Raw genomic sequence first — 15,885 nt, forward strand, 5'->3', positions numbered from 1 at the left:
AAGGAATTCTGCACCTATTTTCTTGAGGGATAACTGGAGCTTCCTTTACTTGTAATGTCTTAGTCTTATTTTGGTATCAGGGTAATCAATGTTGGCCTTATAAAATGATTTACAAAAACTTTCTTCCTCCTCTATTTTCTGTGTAGGATTGGTATTAGTTCTTTCTTAAATGTTCGATAGAATTCCCCATCCTGGCAAAACCATTTGGGCCTGGAGTTTTCTTTCTGGGAAATTTTTTGGTAATGAATTCAATATCTTTAATAGATACAGAGCACTTCAAAGTTTCTATTTCTTTTTGTGTCATTTTTGGTAATTTGTGTCTTTAAAAGAAGTCCATTTCATCTAACTTGTCAAATTTATTGGAATAAATTTTTTACACAAAAATCTCTTATTATTATCTTAATATCTGTATGACCTGTAGTGATGTTCCCTATTTCATTCCTGATATTATTAATTTGTGTCTTCTCTGCTGTTTTTTGATCAGTCTAGCTAGAATTTTATCAATTTTGTTGATGTTTTCAAAGAACTAGCTTTTGGTTTAATTGATTTTCTCTATATTTGTCCATTTTCTCTTTTGATTATCTCCACACTCATTTTTATTATTTCCTCCCTCTACTTGTATTATGTTTAATTTGTTCTTCTCTTTCTAGTTGTTAAAAATGGAAGCATACATAGTTGATTTTAGAACTTTCTTTTTTGCAATGTAAAAATTTTAAGCTATAAATTTCCCTTTTGCCATTGCTTCAGCAATGTATCTGATGAATTTTGATATGTTGTGTTCAGTAGCCTTCAGGTAAAAATATTTTGTAATTTCTTCTTTAATCCATGTGTTATTTAGGAGTGTGTTAATTAATAAATATTTGAGGACTTTCTAGGTTTGTTTTTGTTTCTGATTTCTAATTTAATTCCATTATGATCAGAGAATATGCTCTGTATAATTTTAATCTTTTTACGTTTACTGAGACTTGTTTTATGGTCCAGGATATGGTCTATCTTGATGAATGTTCCATATGCACTTAAAAAAAAATGTGTATTCTATTTTCTTGAGTATAGTTTTCTTTTAAATTTTGTCAATTTTGTCAAGTTGGTTGATAGTTTTGTTCAGGTCTTCCAGTTCTTATTTATTTTCTACTTGTTCTCTCAATTACTGGAAGAGGAATATTGAAGCATCCAATTATATTGTGGATTCATGTATTCTTTCATTTTTTGCTTTGTGTATTTTCAAACTTTGTTATTAGGTGGATCATATTACTTAGATCTTCTTGATACAATTACCCTTTTATCATTAAGAAATAGTCCTCCTTATCCTTGGTAATATTACTTGTTCTGACATCTACCATGTCTAATAATCATTCCGGTTTTCTTATGGATGTCTGTACAAGTGTCTGTTTTGCCCTCATTCTGAAGGATATTTTTCTTCAGTATAGAATTTTAGGTTGACAATTTCTTTCAACAGTTCAAAGGTATTGTTTTATTCTTGTCATGGATTGAATTATGTCCCCCCAAAAATGTGTGTATTAATTTGGCTGGGCCATGATTTCCAGTATTGTGTGGTTGTCCTCCATTTTGTGATTGTATGTTAAAGAGGATTAGGGTGGAATTGTAACACCCTTACCCAGGTCACATTCCTGATCCAATGTAAAGGGAGTTTCCCTGGGGTGTGGCTTGCACCACATTGTTTCTGACAAGAGATAAAAGGAAGGGAAGCAAGCAGAGAGTGAGGGATCTCATACCACCAAGAAAGCAGTGCTGGGAGCAGAGTGAGTCCTTTGGACCCAGGGTCTCTGTGCAGAGAAGCTCCTAGTCTGGGGGAAGGTTAACAAGAAGGCCAGAGAGTGAAAGACTTCCCCTGGAGCTGACGCCCTGAATTTGGACTTTTAGCCTATTTTACTTTGAAGAAATAAATTTCTCTTTGTTAAACCAATACACTTGTGGAATTTCTGTTAGCAGGACTAAATGACTAAGACAATTCTCTTCTTGCTATGTTGTTTTTGATGAGAAATATGCTGTCATTCTTTTTTGTTTTGTTTTGCTCCGCTAATGTAATGTTTCTTTTTATTCTCTAACTGTATATAAGATTTTCTATTTTTCACTAGTTTTCAGCAGTTTGATTACGATGTACCTAGGTACATTTTTCTTTTCTGTCTTTTTTTGATGTGTGCTTACCTTTCTGAGGTTTGTTAACTTCTCAGATCTCTGGGTTTATAGTTTTCTCAAACTTGGTAAACTTTCGGGAATTTTTTTTTTCCAGAATTTTTTTTTCTGTTTCCCCCTCTTTTTTCAAAGTTATCTAAATACTTGTATGTTGACTTGCTTGATATTATCCCATATGTCACCAAGACTTTGTTAAAATTTTCCTCAATTTTTTTTTCCATACTTCAGTTTGAATCACTTTTATTGCTATGCCTTCATGTTCACTGATATTTTCTTTGGCAGTGTCTAATCTCCTGTTAATCCTATCCAGTGAATTAATTTTTTACTTCAGGAGTTGTGTTTTTTAAGCTGTAAAGATTTCATTTTTTAAAATATCTTTAGTTTCCCACCTCATTATGTTCATAGTTTCCTTTAAAATTTTGAACATATTTATAAGAGCTGTTTTAAAGTCATTGCCTGTTCTAGGTCATTTACTAATCTGTTCTAGGTTTTCCTCCTGGTGACGGATCACATCTTCCTAGTTATTTGCATTTGATAAAATGCTAAACACTGTGAATATTACATTATTGTCTGAATGTTTTTGTGTACCTTTAAGAATATTAAATTTTGATTTGACAGGAACTAAGTTACTTGGGGATGAACTTGATTCTTTGGAGGCTTGCTCTTAATCTTTCTTAGGGCAGTTCTATACCCTAGACTATACCCTAGAGCTAGTTTAGATTTTCTCTTTAGCTGTGATTCTTTGGGGTCTTTACTGAATAGCCTGATAGTACAACAAAATCTCTGAACTCTGATAATTCAGAATTTGAATTTCCTAACCCTTTTGGAGCTCTGGTAATTGTTTAGCCTAGTTTCCTGTTAGTTCTTTGCTTGGTCTCATGGATTTTTCACCCTCTTCATGTGAACCTTAGTATACAGTCAAAGACTCAAGGGAACCCTTGTATAGATTTTTGAAACTCTGGTAGGACTGAATAACTCTCTCCTTTATAGTACAGTGTACCACAAATTCTTGCACCTTAGCCTCCCTGAACTCCAATCTTTGTCTCAATTCAGTGACACCACTCTGCTCTGCCTGGCTTCCTCCTCCTTATAATATGGTCCACGAAGTGCCTCTAGGCAGAACATTGGGTGAATGTAGGGCTCACATCTTTGTTTCCCATCTCTCTGTGATCATGCTAATGTGCTGCATGTTGTCCAATATCTGAAACAGTTGTTTCATGTATTTTATCCAGTGTTCTAGTCATTTTTTAGTGAGAGAGCAACTCTGGTACCAATTAATTTATTATAGTCAGATGCAAGAATGCCTTCTCTCATTATACTTTTAATTTTCATTTCTCTTATTATGAGTGAGTTTGGACAACTTTTCATATGATTAACGGCAGTTTAGGAGCCCTGGGAGCGCAGTGGTTAAGTGCTGGGCTGCTAACTGAAAGGTCAGCAGCTCAAACCCACCAGCTCTCCATGGAGAAAGATGTGGCAGTCTGTTTCCATAAAGATGACAGCCTTGGAAACACTTTGGGGCAGTTCTACTCTGTCCTATCGGGTCGCTATGAGCTGGCAATGGGTGTAGTTTTTTAAAAGGGCAATTTGCCTTTCTTTTACTATCACGGTAATGGATATTTTTCCTCTATTTTTAGATATATGTTATTATGATTATTAACCTATTATGATCAAAGATGCTAAAATTTTCCCCATTCATCACTGATTCATCTATTTAACATATCTTACTGAGCACCTATTATAAGTTAGACACTTGCAGGCTGCCAGGACATAAAAAAACAATTAAGTTGAAGTTCTTGTGCTTAAATGATTTCTAGCTAAATAGACGGAGACTAATGTGTGTAATAAAGAAATTCATCTCAGTTTTATTTTATTTTATTTTTTATGTATACTAAAAAAAACCTCAGCATGCCCTAGAAATACAGTAGATGACAGAGTAATTTCCTTGGTCTAAAAGATGCATTTGGAAATGAATTACATATGATAATCCTAGGTTTTGAGCCACCTTGGTATTTTTTACTATAAATTAATTTCTTAGTTTAAATAAATGCTTGATGAGAGGTGTTCTGTGCCCTTTACAGGCACCTATGTGTAAAAAGAGATTTACATGTTTTGCTTTAGTCTAACATATCGGTAATTTTATTTGTTTATTGCTGATGTTAAAAAATAATTTGATCAGACTAGTGCAATATTTAGTGTCTTTCTGAGATTTATCCTATTTTTAAGGGGGGCAGCTCACAGACACACATATATACACAGATACAGCAAACCCCAAACCCCCAACAGCAGATAAAAAATGGCCACCTTTTACCATAGGGTTGTATCAGCAACTCCTTTCTTGTTGTTAAATATAGCTAAGGTGTGCACTTAGCTCAGCCTTGCTTCCTGTTTCACACAGGCTACTACAAAATGTAAATATTCTGGTTTTTGTATTATAGTAACTCAAGGAAATTATGTATAAAATAAAAGCATTATTACAACATGCAGTGTCTTTCTATTTTAGGGAAGAGGAAGATTATCACTTTCCCTCTGTACCAGATCTACTGCTCTCTGCCTAAGTTCAAATTCTGTTTCTTATCTGTAGGTTCAAGTGTGGTCTCCTTTTGTGGTAGGAAGCTGGTAGGGTTGCCAGGTAAAATATACGCACTTAAATTTGAATTTCAGATAAAGACCAAATACAGTTTTAGTATGAGCTTTTCCCAAAAATTGCGTGGGACATACTTATATTACAAAAAGTTATTTATCATTTATCTGAAATTCAAATTTAACTGGTGCTCTGTATTTTTATTTGCTAAATCTGGCAATCCTAGTTGTTGGGCTTCTTGGAAAGAGAACATTCTTCAGACATTAGCACTTACATATGTATGAAGTTTAGCACAGAAGTGTGTCTAAAATAAACTCAAACCTGTGTGTTTTAGGATGCAGGGTTATATCTGTCTGCAAACCCTGTCCAGAGCACTTGGTACATCTTACCTGTTCAGCATCTGGAACCTTTAGAATGGTTACATGGTAAGATAAAATATTCTGGCCTAACAACTACCAAAAAAAAAAAAAACACAACTACCAGGCTGCTTGTTTTTCTCTCATACCTTGTCCACAGGGAGTTAATGGTCTCTCAGAGCAAGATTGTGGGCCTACTTTCTGTTGTCTGGCTCAATATAAGATTGGGTATTTCCATTTCACCTCCAACAGGTCACAGAAGGAACAAAATCTTCCTCAAATCCAAGTTCAATATTTGGTTTTTGTTAAATATTTCACAACTATTGATTTTTCATGGCCAGAGTTTCCTTTTATTGATTTTTCATGTCTGATTCTGTCTCCTTCGCAGGAATTGAATCCACTCACACCAAGATTCAATTTGAAACTTGTAAGAATGCTCCCATGCTTACATCTGGGTATCCAGGACCAACAGCAATGGTATTGTTCTCCCATGTTGCTCTGATTATAATGAGCTTACAGTCCCAAATCTTTAGATCTACTGCATAAGTTTAATTGGAAGAAACATTTTAGCATGAAGATCTATGATCCAGTGAATTGAAGAGGAAATAAGAACTCAACATTGATGTGTGTCTATGCTCTAAAAACGTACGAGATGAACAAATATATTGACTCATAATTTATTTTGAAAAAGATCTTGTAATACAAAATACTGAATAATGAGAAGTGATTGACAGGTACCTAAGAATGGGGCCTGACATCATCTTGAGAAAACTATCCTCTTTTCTCATTAAGAAGATACATCTACAAGTGGCCAGTTATTAATGACTTGGGGGAAAGAGAAGTGATAGAGCGAGCACATCCCATTCCTGGGCAAGCGTCTGAACAGAAGAATTATCATTCAAGGCTACACACTTGCCACATGTGGGCAATATGTGTTTTATATAAAAACAACAGATTGCACATGTAAGTGCCTGTGTTTGATGATGGCTTCTTCTCCCTATAGGAAATTCATATAACTCTCCTAAGAAGTAACGTGGCTGTAGTAAGCTGATCTTGGTCTTGGACTTCAGACATTTCAGATTGTGGGTGTCAGTACATAGTGAATCAACATCTATCATTGATTGATTTGTGACCTTTCTTCCATCTGCCTTTTGTTGAAAGTTTTAGCAAGCAGAGAAATGACCAAAAAGCAAGGAAAACAAAATAAAAAAAACTGAGAAGACTCAGAATTTCCACAACTAAGAATATCTGAATAACAGAGTGTAGGCTGAAACATGACATGGCAAAATATTCCAAATGATGAAATTGTTTAGGAAATTTAATCTTTACCACATCATAGATACTGTAGGGAATATTTACATGGTGAGGTCTTGGTCTTCTATGAACTTGCATTCTTATGTAGATTAGAATGGAAAAGAGTTTCGAACACTCTTATGAAGTCATTAAGAAAAGTGTAAGGATTTATTGGGAATAGAAGAATTTGTTTTGAGGAATAAAGCTTGATGGTGACCCTAACACAACCAAGGGCAACAAGCGGGCTGCCCTTCACTGACGCAGGAGATGAGCCCTGGTCATGGGCAGTGAAGATGGGGAAAGAACGGCGGTCCTTTCTAAATACAAATGTAATGAAAATGACAGTTACTGCAGAGTCAACTCTGACTCATGGAGACCCGTGTGTCAGAGTAGAATTGTGCTCCACAGGGTTTGCAATGGCGGACTTTTTTGAAGTAGATCACCAGGGCTTTCTTCCAAGGTACCTCTGGGTAGACTTGAACTGCCAATCTTTGGGTTAGCAGCCGAGCACATTAACTGTTTGCACCACCCAGGCGCTCACAAATGTCATGGTCTGGGATCAAATTTGACTTACACTAATGAGAATCTTACCCTGGTCCTAAACTTTTGGAGTTTGGGATTTGAGTTGCGAAACTGTTATATTTATGATTATAGTTAACTGATCTCTTACTTAGAATATATTCATTTATTACAAATGATTGAAAGTTTAAGTGTGTTTTAGAATTTTTGATGCACCATATTCTTGAAGCTGCATATATCTTCCACATGCTGGCAACTTATGCAAATCCCAGGAAAGGCATTTTCCTCTCCCAGGACTTGTAGTGGTTTCTAGGAAGCAGAAGCCTCATAATTTTATTGATTCTGACTTTAAGTATTTCAAACGCCTCAAGTTGAAATTTGGCAAAACAATGTCTCCTCTAGTTATGGTTTTTAAAAATCTCTGTGTTACGTGCTTAGGAATGCCATCTAAAATGATAGTCACAAAAATCCACTATTTGACAAGCAGGTGAAAACCATGCCTTTTAGGGGGTTTGCCTTGTAGCAGCAAAGTCATGGATAAAGCCAGGAATGGGAATGTAGTAATAGTCCTAATCCCTTATTCTAGCCATTGCTCATCATGAGGGCTGAAGGAGGGAATGGGGGTTTAGAGAAGGGCATTTGTAGAGAGACAGCAAGAGGACACCAGGAGCTGCAGTAGCCATGTGGTGACTTCCTTGAACAGCTTGTAGGCTTCCAACTTCCATGATGACTCTTGAGAAGAAGACCTTGAGGCTCATTCCTAGGAGCAGAACTTGGGGAACCAATAGTGGGCAACTTTGAAGGAGGCTGAGGTTTTGCATAAGCCTTTGGGACACTGAGCTGGCCATAGTCAAATGTTAATGTTATTTGGACCTCTATATCTCCATACGCTGGCGAGGTCTGGCATCAGTTGAGAGGCCCACAGATAACTCCAGCCATCATGGTGCACCCCTTTTCATTGAACATCTTCTGTACTTTTCATCAGCACCACCCTACAAGGGATCCAAGCAATCCGGCCAACTGCTAATCAGTACATGTAAGAAAAACCTCTGGCAGTCTGAGAACTTTTTTTGCAATTAGTACTATTTACTCTCGGACTTTCCAACCTACACTTTTAGAAATATAGTGTTCCCCCAAATTACCCAAACATCAGAATCATCTGAGACACTTGTTAAAATACAAATTCCTGGGCTCATCTTTTGGAGATTCTGATCAGAATGTTCTTCTCTAGACTCCATCTTTGCATTCCAACCACCCCATGAGTTCCACATGGACCCCCAAGTGGTGTTTGCTGTAGAAATTTTGTTTCTGGGTCACTGGATCTTTATAACACATCTACATCCCACCAACTCCCATTACTTCTTTAGCTTGATTGACCCCTTCCATGCAGGGTACAAGTTCCTTTTCCATACAGCATCATCTGGTTATGTACAGAAGCACATTCATCCCACTCTGTCAATGTATGTTTCACCCCTGTTGGACTATAAACTTTGTATTTCCAACAGCAAGCAAAGTGCTTGGTGCATAGTGTTCAGTATATAGTTCCTGAAAGAAAACGTTTCCTTCTGATACATTTTCTGGTGTCATCCAATTTGGCCACTCCTCTAGGTGTAAGTAAGAATATGGCAAGGATCAGTAGATGTAGACAGTCCTTGAACTTTTTCTTTGGCAAAACTGAAAATCCAGATCCTGGAGTTCGATAGGTACATTTTGCATGACTTCTAGATACTGACATTCATCTCTCAATTTTATCTCAAATTATACAGTGTTGTGAGATCCTTCTACCATTTTGTCCTATCACTTTAGCATTTTCCATTTTAGATATCTTAGCATCATTTATAGGCTGGGAGCTTTCTCTTCACATTAGATGATCCCAATTCTGATCTTTCTGGAAACTCCATTTTGTACCCAGAAAAATGTTTACTTCCACTTGCTTTTTGTTTTCAGCTTTTATCCTTGTCTCTGCTTGACATAACAACAAGGCTTTTAAGAACAGAGCTCTTAAAGTCATTAATAGCCATTAAAGAATGATTGCAAGAGGGTGAATTTGGGGGGATTGGAATGGGAAGAAATTCTGTAAGCTTACATGGATTGGGACTCATGCCAAATAATGTTATTTTGGGAACCGTATCTTAAAAAGCAATACACAGAATGTGTGTGAAAATATCTATTAACGATGCATGTCCACCAACTCAAAGTTGTTAGGCCTGTTAGGTCTTTCATGATTTGGCTCCTGCTACTTCTCTGGACACATCTGAAGTATATTCTACTCACCCGTACTGCTCCTGCCAAATGGGTCTCCTTGCTGTTACTTAAACACCCAAATACCCTCTTGTTCACTCAGCCTGGACCATTTTTCCACCTGTTTTTCTTCAATCTCTGCTCAAATATCAACTTCTCAGTGAGTTACTCCTTGGCCACTCAATAAAAAACAGCATCTCCTCCATCCTGTCAGGCACTACCTATCTTCCTCTCAAGCTTTATTTTTCCCTAAAGCATTCATCACCTTCTAGTGTACTTTCCGTTTCAGTGTGCATTTTTTGTCTGTCTCCTGACTAGAAAGTAAACTCTATGAAGGCAGAAACTTGTCTGCTTTGTTCACTGCTGTATCCTTAGCACCTAGATCAGTGCCTGGAAATATATCAGGAGCTCAATAAGTATTCGTTGTTGAATATTGAATTCAGTTTTTCATCAAACAGTATTTGTAAAATCTGCATTATTATTAAAAAACAAAACAAAACTTGAATAGAACTTAACCAAGGAAGAATACAAAAGTTACAGATTATCTCTTAGACTATTGAATTCCAGACAATTTTACTATTGAGATATTTGAATTTTTTCATGAAATATTTCAATCCAGTGGTATTAAGCTCTTTCAGAGGATAGAAAAAATGTTCATCACAATTTATCATAGTGAAAAACAATGTGAGTGTTCAACAAGAAGGAGTTGCTTACAAAGTTAATATATATTCATATACTTTACCATCATTAAAAATAATATTAACCAACCACTCCATGGGCTCCACATGGACACCCAATTGGAAAATGCTTCTGACATACTCTTAAGTGTATAAAACAAGATATATATATGTAAAAATTCTAATTTCAACTGATGCACACACACACACACACAGAACGAGAACTGGAAAGAAACACATGAGATAGTAATGAAACTGAGTTTCAGATATTTAAGTAAACTGCCCAAGGTCACGGAGCTGCTAAGTGGAGGAGGTGAGAGTCAAATCCAGGTGGGCCAGCTCTAGCCTCAGCATCTTCTGTACGATGCACTGCCAGCTTTGCACGTGTCATGCTGCTCTCACCAGCCTCACCACCATCCATTCCCTCTAATGACTGGGCTTCTCCAGTGCAGGGGGCAGTGTCTGTCACCCTAGCACCTAGCCCATGTACTGCTTACTGCACAGTTGCAAATTTGAACTGCACTCAGATCTAACTTTGGCTCTTATATATGTTCTCCCTGGGATAAAAGGTCTATATCTCAGCAGGTGTAAACCTGTCCCTTAGGTTTTTCAGAAAAATAATACTGAATAGACTACAACAAAAAGACAAATAATCCAATTAAGAAATCTGCAAAGGAAATGAACAGACACTTCACCAAGGAAGGCATTCAAGTGGCTAACAGAGGAAATGCTCGCAATCACTAGCCATTAAAGAAATGCAAGTCAAAACCACAATGAGATACCATCTCACCCCAGCATTACTGGCATGAATCAAAAAAATAGAAAATAACAAATGTTGGAGAGGTTGCTGGGAGATTGGAACTCCTGTGCACTGCTGGTGTGAATGCAAAATGGTACAACCATTTTAGAAAACAATATGGCACTTCCTTAGAAAGCTAGAAATAGAAATACCATATGATCCAGCAATCCTGCTTCTAGGAATATATCCTAGAGAAATAAGAGCCACCACATAAATAGACATATGCACACCCATGTTCATTGTAGCTTTGTTCACAATAGCAAAAAGATGGAAATACCCCAGATGCCCATCAACAGATGAATGGATAAACAAACTATGGTACATACACACAGTGGAATACTGTGCAAAAAGATGGAAACAATCTAGATGCCCATCAACAGATGAATGGATAAACAAACATTGGTATATATACAAAATGGAATATTATGCAACGATGAAGAACAATGATGAATCTGCAAAGCATCTCACAACATGGATGAAACTGGAGGGGATTATGCTGAGTGAAATAAGTCAATCACAAAAGGGCAAGTATTCTGTGAGATAACTACTATAAAAACTCATGAAAAGGTTTACACACAAAAAGAAACAATCTTTGATGGTTACAAGAGAGGGGAGGGATAGGGATGGAAAAACACTAACTAGACAATAGATAAATGGTAATTTTGGTGAAGACAGTACACAATACTGGGAAAGCCAGCACGAGTTGTCCAAAGCAAGGTCATGGAAGCTCCATAGACACAGCCTAACTCCCCAAGGGACAGAATTACTGAGCTGAGGACTGTGGGGGCCGTGGTCTTGGGGAACATCTACCTCAACAGGCATAACACAGTTTATAAAGAAAATGTTCTACATTCTACTTTGGTGAGTAGTATCTGGGGTTTTAAAAGCTTGTGAGTGGCCATCTAAGATACTCCACTGATCTGACCTGTTTGGAACAAGGGAGAATGAAGAACACCAAAGACACAAGGGAAAGATTCGTCCAAAGGACTAATGGACTACAACTACCACAGCCTCCACTAGACTGAGTCCAGTACAACCAGATAGTGCCTGGCTACCACCACTGACTGCTCTGACAGGGATCATAATAGAGGGTCCCTGACAGAGCTGGAGAAAAATGTAGAACAAAATTCTAACTCACAAAAAAAAGACCAGACTTACTGGTCTGACAGAGGCAGGAGAAATCCTGAGAGTATGGCCCCCAGACACTCTTTCAGCTCAGTAATGAAGTCATTCCTGAGGTTCACCCTTCAGCCAAAGATTAGGTAGGCACATAAAATGAGACTAAAGGGGCACACCAGCCCAGGGGCAGGGACAAGAAGGCAGGAGGGAATAGGAAAGCTGGTAACAGGGAACCCAAGGTTGAGAAGGGGAGAGTGGTGACATGTTTTGGAGTTGGTAACCAATGTCACAAAACAATATGTGTACTAATTGTTTAATGAGAAGCTAGTTTGTTTTGTAAACCTTCATCTAAAGTACAATAATAAAATAAAATAATATTGAATAGAAATACTCTGTTGGTTAGTATCTAGTGCTTTTTGTAATGACAGTGAAAAAAGCTTACCAGTACTGAGTTGACTTTTTTTTTCTTTTGCAGGTCTGGGAATACTGCTGTTGACCAAATGAGGAAAGGTTTAGCTAAAGAGCAGATTCATTAAAAATGTACCCAAATGCTAAATTGTGAGTATATTAGTTAACACCTTGGGCAACTCGTAGATTATCACATCAGTTTGTTTGAGGACAAGCTCAGATAAAAGCAACTGATGATTCCAAAGAACCATCATTGTTAAAGCTTATTTGGATATTTAACCTAAATACAGTGTCAGTAAATACAGCCACAGACAAACATTTATCATCTCAGGGAAGTAGCTTACAAGATGGTCACCATTTGTTCTACTGTTTCCTTAAGCAGCTATCTTGATATCCAAGATGTCCTGTTTATAAACAGTCATCTGAGAGGCCAGGGAGCAGAGGGAGCCATGTGATGGATCACCCTCAGCAGGCTGACTCCGCCTGTGGTTCTCGCTGGCTCTAATTAAAAGACGACTTAAGTCAGGGGTCTAAGGCAGGGATGACAACAGGGCAGCAGTCCCCAAAATAGCAGTAAAGGGAAATGGATGCCTTTGAGTGATTGCATGATGTCTGACTTAATGGCCAGGAAATGAGCGATTATTGCATACGTACAGCCAGGCCTTTGTTATAAAGCTTGTGGTGTGCTCAAAGCCGTATACTTGAACTTGGGAAAAATTTAAGAGAGGAACATGTTTAGTTATTGCTTGACTGGATATAATGCATATCCAAACAGTGCTTAATTAAGGGAGGGGGGGAACACTTTGTTACTGCTGTTTTAGTGTTGACGTTTCTAAAATAAACATAATCTTCTAAAACCATTTTGTAGACACATGTAATCTCTAGCCAGTTGTTGACTTAGAGAAACAGCTTTGATTGCCACTGCCTCTGTTTCTGACTTATAATATTATTAGTTGGTATTTAAACAGCTGCTTCGGAAGCTTCTGAGGTCTTTCTCTCTCTCTCTTTTTTTTTTTTTTTTTAATATATTCTCACGGTACTTCTATTTGGCAAGTCAGTGACAAGCATCCTTATTTTTTCTGTGGCTGATTAGTTCAGTAGGTTAAAGCATTGCACAAAAGAGGCCAAAGTCCTGCGTTTGATTCTCCCGAGGGGGTGAGCTCCCTAGGCTGCACTCCTAACCCCGTTCGCCATCTTGTAATGGTGTCCATTCATCACAGGCAGAAACGGGAGAAAGGGTGAGGGTGGATCAGAGCAAATCCATCACTACTACTGGAAACCCAACTGATTATGCTGGCCTGACAGATTGGGGGGTGGGAGGGGGCAGGGAAATCATTTTATACAAACAACAGCATGGTAAGAAAATGGGTAAACTGAGTTTCAGACTCATTATAATGCTGGATTTTTTTTTTTTGTCATCCTAATAAGCTTCAAATATGCATTAGCTTTTCCTATTTTTCAGTCAGTTTGAATATTAAAAACCCATAATCCTAAAAACAGTTGCTGCTATCCAGCCTGCATCACATAAAATACGGGGACCTAATTACTTACACAATTTTTCGTTCTAAAAACAACCACCTCAAATTTAATAGTTAGAAAACAGATGTCAAATGAAACCTTGCTCACATACATCTTCTCACAAAGAACGGCCTAACTCAGAAGAACCTGTAGGGAATAAAGGAGAGAAAAAAAACAAAAACAAAAAAAACAACTAAAGCATAACACTGACTTCAAAAGGCAAATCACTTTGGCTGAAGTGGGAGACATTATATTTGGCCTGGTTTTCTTTTTGCAGGACAGTTAGATTCTATTCTAGATTTCTTTTACCTTGAGTAATGCTGGCTCCTCTGTTTTTTCCTTCATTTATTTATTAATTTACTTACTTATTTTTGCTCCAACTGTAGTGCTTCTAAGAAGCCTTGCTCCTCCCAGCCTTCAGACCATGCTGCCAGGCACTCCCCACCAAATATCTCATGCTTACCAAGCCTGCAATCAGGTTAAATGTAAAGACTATTGAGATGAGAAAAATCTGACCCATGGTCCATATTTCATTCTGTCGATTGCTACGTCTTCCGCATAGTAGGCCTTTTATGACCATTAATAGAGTTGAATGGGAAAATAAGCCAAGCTCTGCAAATGCTATTTATATACTTCTCTGAAAAAAAAAAAAAAAAAAATTTTTTTTTTTTTTTCTGAAGAGAGAGATTTGGCTTCATTTTCCATTGTGCTGTATCCACAGATAGTCACAGTGTACTCTTATCAGTACAGGCAGTCTTCACCATACACCAGTAACTTATTTCTGGAGTCAGCTCCTCCGATTTGGCCACTGGCATTACCTATGCTCAGATACGTCCTGGTCAGGAAGTATGAGATTCTCACCCTCTGAAGATGCCGTACCTGGGACCCTCCTTTCCTGACTTCCTGTTCTAGTTTCTGCCTCTCTCCTCATCTGGAAAGGTAGGTTCTGGGCTTATCCCAGGCTCTTTCCCCACCCCTACTCTCTATTCCTCCTGATAGAAAAAGCAGCTTATTAATTATCTGGGAAATTGCAAGGGTGGAGAGTGGGCCTCCATATCAGGCTTAAGGCTCATACTTCAGAGCACAGACTCTGGAGCCAGACTACTTGGATCAAGTCCTAGCTCTATCACTTTCTAGCTATGTGAACTTAAACAAGTTCCTTACCCTCTCTGGCCTCCATTTTAATGTTGTTTTTTTTTTCAGTGAGAATAATAGTATCTGCACTGTAGATTTGTAGTGAGAGTTTGATCAGTTAATTTTTGTAAAACACTTAGAACAGGCTTGTCACAGAGTAAATGCTATGTGTTACTCAAATAATGAAAAAGGGTAATTGGTGACTTCCTTCTACCTGCATTTTCTCTGGGTGGCATGGATGCGGCTGTGTGTTTGGGGCCACGAACCAGGTATCATCTACCTGCAGTTCCAGCCCCTGACAAAAGTGTAACTGGCAGGGATAGTATATTTCTTTCTATAAGCCCATGTGAAGGCTCTGGCCCTGACACATGACCATGACCTTCAGATCTGAGTTTGCCCAATATAGGGTCCTTCTGGCTGTGGAATCAGTTAGGTATGTGTGGGTTAAGTGTACTATATGAAACCAGGGGTGTGTGTGTGTGTGTGTATGTGGAGGTGTGTGGGTGTGGTGTTAAACAAGGGTTTTGTACCTGAGACACTCGAGACATTTCAAATGACAGAAAACAACTCAAGAGAACTAGAGAGAGAAACTCTGGAAAAGAGTGTATGTGAAAGAGAGGAAGAACCAAGAAGAAAAAAAAAGGCTTTTTGGAGAGACTATAAAGCCTTTAATTACTTTCTCAGTATAAACAATATGCAGTCATTGGATTTGTGACATAAATGTGTCCCTAATCTTGACTAATAAACATAAAGCAATACTCAAGGACATTCGTGTCGTGGGAGATCTCCTATAGGTCTCCAAAGGGCCCAGGTGTCCCTTTCAGAACTTTTTTGAACCTTCTTGGAACTCTCCATATTCCTAATTAAATATGCTTTTCATCATGTGAAAATAATCAAGATAAAATAAAAATACTTTTTTTTATTCCATTTTACTGTTGCCTTTCACTTTGGTTTGGTGACTAGTAATGGATGCATAAGCAAACTACTATGTTATGTTTCAAAAACATTTTCAAATGGTCCATATGCTTAAATATCATTCCTGAATTTTGAAAGATAAAGTTAATTCTTCAGTATCCACAGGTC

The 15,885-nt window shown here is 37.7% G+C and overlaps 1 long non-coding RNA gene across 1 annotated transcript; it reads left to right on the plus strand.

Moving 5' to 3' along the window:
• Positions 1–5,487: 5,487 nt before the first annotated feature.
• On the plus strand, positions 5,488–14,671 carry LOC126077832 (uncharacterized). Its single transcript, XR_007517877.1, has 3 exons — positions 5,488–6,057; positions 12,218–12,300; positions 14,414–14,671. It is a non-coding gene; the product is annotated as an uncharacterized LOC126077832 (long non-coding RNA).
• Positions 14,672–15,885: the final 1,214 nt, after the last annotated feature.

The sequence above is a fragment of the Elephas maximus genome, chromosome 6 (genome assembly GCF_024166365.1).
Source record: "Elephas maximus indicus isolate mEleMax1 chromosome 6, mEleMax1 primary haplotype, whole genome shotgun sequence".
Lineage (NCBI taxonomy): Eukaryota > Metazoa > Chordata > Mammalia > Proboscidea > Elephantidae > Elephas > Elephas maximus.